Source organism: Nicotiana sylvestris, chromosome 7 (genome assembly GCF_000393655.2).
Source record: "Nicotiana sylvestris chromosome 7, ASM39365v2, whole genome shotgun sequence".
NCBI classification, from domain to species: domain Eukaryota; kingdom Viridiplantae; phylum Streptophyta; class Magnoliopsida; order Solanales; family Solanaceae; genus Nicotiana; species Nicotiana sylvestris.
In genome coordinates this window covers 126,718,187-126,723,757 of record NC_091063.1, presented here as the reverse complement: position 1 = coordinate 126,723,757, position 5,571 = coordinate 126,718,187, and positions in this window count along the sequence as shown.

Genomic DNA, 5,571 nt, shown 5'->3' with positions numbered 1-5,571 from the left:
ATTTTTATGAAACATATAATCTCGTCAAATCATTTCCTTAATCATCTGACGTTCATTTCTCTAATTATCTGAAACTACCCGCTGCCTAAGAGTTTTATGAACTCCCTTCTAGAACTGAACTGAACCTTACACACACTAATCTCGATCCTCCACTACATATCGCATATATGGTACGGAGAATATGGTAACACTTATCTAGAAATCATAGAGCATCATCCAATGCTAGACCACTAAATACATGAGGCTTGTACTTCTTGAACCTCTCAAGCCTCAGCTGCTTATCCTTGGAAACCGCTGGCCTATCCTCAGGCTAATCTCGGACCGCAGGCTGTACAGGAATAATCTCGGGAACCTGCTCAACATGCACTTGCTGCTCAGGAGTGCGGGCAGCAGGAGTCTGTGCTCCTCCCCCGGCCTGAGATGTAGTTGCAGTAAGGGGAAGTAACCCTGCCTGAGCCAAAGTGGTGTACATGCTCATGAACTGTGCTAGAGTTTCCTAAAGTGCTGGAGTAGTAGTAGCAGTAGGGGTATTAGGTTCCTGGACTCTGGATGGAACTGCTGGTGGTACCTCGGTGGTAGTTCGCGCAGGTGCTCTGGTTGCACCACGTGCGCGTCCTCAGCCCCTACCCCGGCCCCGGCCTCTGATGACTACAGTAGTGGGCGCGGGTGCCTGATCATCTCGAGTAGCACGTGTCCTCACCATCTGTGAGAGAATAGAAGACTGGAGTTTAGAACTTTGATATCAAAATCTCGCATGATAAGGAAATCAAATGAAGTGGAATTTTCCTAACAGTTACATAGCCTCTCGTAGATAAGTACAGACGTCTCCGTACGTATTAGCGAGACTCTAATAACCTGGCTTGTGATTCATGACTCCTACGAACCTAGAGCTCTGATACCAACTTGTCACGACCCCGGTTCGCCCTCTGTAAATCATCGTGATGGAACCTAGTCTCTATGACTAGGTAAGCCTAAAATGCGAAAAATAAACCAATTTGCGGAGGAAATAATAAAAACCAAAATAGTGAAATAAACAATGTTTAAAAATGTCACTCGGCATATACAATATCAACTCTCAAAAACTAAATACATTTCCCAAAGCCCGAAATCTCATGATCACAAGCCTTTGAATGTCTACAAGTATCTAACTCCAGAATATCAAACAAAAAAAAGAAAATACAGAAGGGCTAATACTTGAAAGGGAGAGTAGAAAGGGACTCTTCGGTTTGTAGATGCGGTAGATATACCTCGGAGTCTCTACAAGTGCCTCGTCTCAAGCGTGATAAGTCATAGTGGAGGTACCTAGATCTGCACATGAAAAATATGTACAGAAAGGGCATGAGTACACACAGTGGTACTCAATTAGTGTCAAGCCTAACCTCAGTCGGGTAGTGATGAGGAAAGGTCATGGCCCTACTGAGATTAAATAAAATATAAGGTATGACAACATAAGATAAAACAGTACATTTGAAAGATAATAATAAAAATTAAATACAGGATAACAAGGATAACAACAACTGAAACAGGAGCACAACAATCACAAGGAATACCACTTTTCACAAGATAATAACCGGGGATCTCTCAGTATCCCGAGGATCTCTTAGTACCCTCAATATACGCCAGGGATATCTTGGTATCCCGAGGATCTCTCGGTACCCTCAATGTATGCTAGGGATCTATTGGTATCCCGATGATCTCTTGGTATCCTTAATATATACTAGGGATCTCTTAGTATCCTCAATATGTGTGCTGGAGATCTCTAGGTATCCTGCACTTCAGTTCAAATCATATATGTATAGGGGATCTCCCGGGATGCCGTCCCGTAGTCCCAAAGTAGAGTACACAACAATAACACAAAGAATATTCAATTAAACTCAACTTCATAACAAGGTAAAATAGGTAATTCTAACCTAGCATGCTTTACATAATACAATTAAGGCAGTTTAAGCAAATAAAGCAGTTAAGTCAATTAAACATGCTTCTCTAAGCTAAAGCAGGCTTAAATTTCAAGTAATGTAGGCAGGAAAGGAAAAACACAATTAAAGCTACTCGAGTGAAAACAAGATTTTCAACAATTAGCACAAGTACGCACTCGTCACCTCACGTACAAAGCATCTCAACTATCACAACACCAATCCTAAGGGGAATGTCTCCCACACAAGGTTAGGCAAGCCACTTACCTCGAATCAGCTCAAAATCAACCCGAAACCACGCTTTTGCCATGAGTACTCGACTCCAAATGGCCTAAATCTATTCAATTCAATTGCATAATATAAATAAAACTTCAAGTAATTGATTCTACAAATAAATTCTAAGCTAATACGCGAAATTAGGTAAAATAACCAAAATGCCCCTTAGGCTCACGTCTCAAAATCGCGTAAAATTTACATTTTCAAAATCCTTGTACTCTCACAAGTCTATACATATCAGGAACACTGAAATCAGAGTTCAATTGACTCCTCAAATACCCATTTTAAGGTCTCTAATTTTTTCTAACGTTTCACCACTAATTAGACCTCAAATACCCATTTTAAGGTCCTTGATTTTCCCTAATTTTTCACCACTAATTAGACCTTTAATTATATATAAACGAGTTATGAAGTCAAAAATGTTATCTCCAAGTGATTCCCCCTTTTTTTCCTCAAATGCTTCCATCCCGTGGAAAAATGAAGAAGGGTCGCGGATGGGCTATTTAAATACTGCCCAAATTTAAACATATGCGATCGCATAAGGCAACTTCCTCAAAACAATGCAATTGTGACCAGCTCTATGCGATCGCATTGAACAATTCCATCACCCCACTGCCACTCCAAGTCCTTCTATGCGAACGCAAAGGTCCCTATGCGAGCGCAGTGATCAACACTGCTCACCCTATGCGATCACACTCCTACCTTCGCGATCGCGATTAACAAAAATCGCCTGGCCTCAACTTACTCTACGCGATCGCGGATGGACTCACACGATCGCAATGAACAAATCACTGCTGCTAAAATACTAGAAAACCAGCAATCTCCCAAAGACCAAAAGTGCTAGTTTGAGCATCCGAAATACACCGAGACCCCCGGGACCTTAACCAAATCTACCAACATACCCCATAATATCATTCAAACTTTTTCCAACCTTCAGAATGCTCAAAGCAACATCAAAACACCAATTTAGCGTCAGATTCAAGGCTAAGAAGTTCAAAAACTCTCAAAATACGCTTTCGATCAAAAAGTCTATCAAACTTCATCCGAATGGCCTGAAATTTTTCACACACATCACATTCAACACTATAGAGCTACTCCAACTTCCGGAATTCCATTCCGACCCTCGGATCAAAATCTCACTATCAAACCGGAAACTTCAAAAATTCAACTTTCGGTATTACCCAACGGAGCTAACAGAACCATCAGAATTCAATTCTGAGCCCGTCTTCATACTGTTCCAACTACAGCTAAATTTCCAAAACTTAAGCTCTTATCCAGGGACTAAGTGTCCCAAAACTCTGCATGGCCACAACTCGTAATGTAAAATTATAAGTGGGCAAATATTATATCAATGAACCATCGTTCATAAAACATGAATACATATGGGCCGTCAAGGACTCTAACATACTGTACATAGTAACCCTATGTCTACAAAGCCTCTAAGATTATTTGACATAAAATGGGATAGGGTACCATCCTACCCATATGTCTGTAGAAAAACTCTGACATGTGACTTATAGACTCGGCTGCACTCTAAATGAGATGGAGTCTTACCGATCATTCGTTGAATACTAGTCTCATCTACGATGAAGGTTCGTCAAACTGATTATCTATACCTGCAGGTGTAGACATGTGATTTTTGACCCTCCCCAAGATTTTTCATATTTTAGCACGTAAATATTTAATTTATACCTAATATAGTTATTTCAACTATTTTTGACTTCTTTACTATATTTTCGTCATAAAAATAGAAAATTATAAAAATATGTTAGCTTATGTATCTTTCATAAATTCAAATAAAAAATATACAAAAAATAGTACCTTATTTTTATCTTTACATAATCTTGAAAATACAAGAAATATATAATAGTTTCATGTCAGCTTCTGCAATATGTAGTATATTTATCTTATTTTAAAAGGAGTCAATTAAGGCGTTGGATCACAATTTTAAGAGTTTTAGAGCCCAGTTCTTATCCCAATTCGGATTAGTGCATTAAGCCTAGGGACCCTTCTAGACTCTTCTTTGAAATGAAAACAAATAAAGAAGACCCTAAGGACCTAACACACAAAAGACCTAGGGACTAATGAGCAAAAAACACAAAAATATAACCCTAGACCCTACACTTATAAAAGCTAAGGCTAATCAGCCAAAAGAGGGGAGGACACTAAGACCTACGCCCAAAGAAAACGGCAGCTGCTATTTCCAATTCTCCTCCATCGTAAAAAAAACACCAGCAAAACTTCTCAATCAAAAAGAATCTGGAGCTAGGACCTAGGCATTCTAAGAGATGGGGAACGAAAAGTAACCAAAAAATGCAAAAAGAGAATTGAAAAAAATAGAAAGAACGGCAAAGGCCCATTCCCAGCCATTTTCCTCTCATCTCCTCTTAGCTTCACCGCCAAAATCCAGCCGCTAATCACCATTAAACGCACTCTAAAAAACATTCTGAAAACCAGTCCAATCCAGCCCCCAAAATCAGCTAAAAATGCTCAAAACAACAGCTCAAAATTGATACCATTCGAGTTCGAGTTCTGTCAAGGTTGCCGGCATAGTTTTGCGATCGAGTGAAGTGTAGAGCCTCGGTTAACACCTGCTCATTTTCAGCCACGGCGTGCTCGTCGTTGTATATCGTTCGGAGCTGCCGCAAAATTTTGCAAGTTAATAAAAGGTCCATGTTTATCTATTGTTCGATATTATGATTGATCTGATTTTTTTTCTTTTTTTCTTTCTCCAGTTAAATGATATGTTTGTTATATGAATTTGGTGGTTGTTTGAACAGATCAAAATCACTAAAATATAAGAAGGTCCATATGTATATGACATGTAACACAACTCAATTCAACATATATCTTCACTTCGGCGATGTACTCCTCTAATGCAGTTTCTTCTTCCCAAGGTTTCATATTCTTATCCTGGAGATATGAGTGGATATATATAGGGGAAGACTTCATAATATAGTTGAATGTTTTGTTAGTGGAACTTCACTGGATTTTAAATTTGAAGCATCTCTTGATTAGACACTAGTAGTATATTAGTAGGCTTCTTCGTTTTATATATGTTAAGCAGATTGTTTTTCTCTTATTTTGATTTGCTTATTTGATTCAATGTTTTTGAGGGATAAGTTGAATTGATCACGTGATTGTTAAGAAATCTATTTAGGTTAGTTGATTAAGCTTAAAATTAAATGTTGTGGCCATATGATTGATTTTTTTTGTGAAATTGTCTTGGGCCGTGAAGATTTAGATAATTAGATTCGAGGTGTTCCATAAAGTAAGATATAGTTTATGGCCCTCAAAAGCTTAATTTAAGTTTTTTACTTTAAAAATTTAAAGCGAGGTGTGCCGTGCCAAACAAAATCTCAAATGCATGGCCCTCACTTAA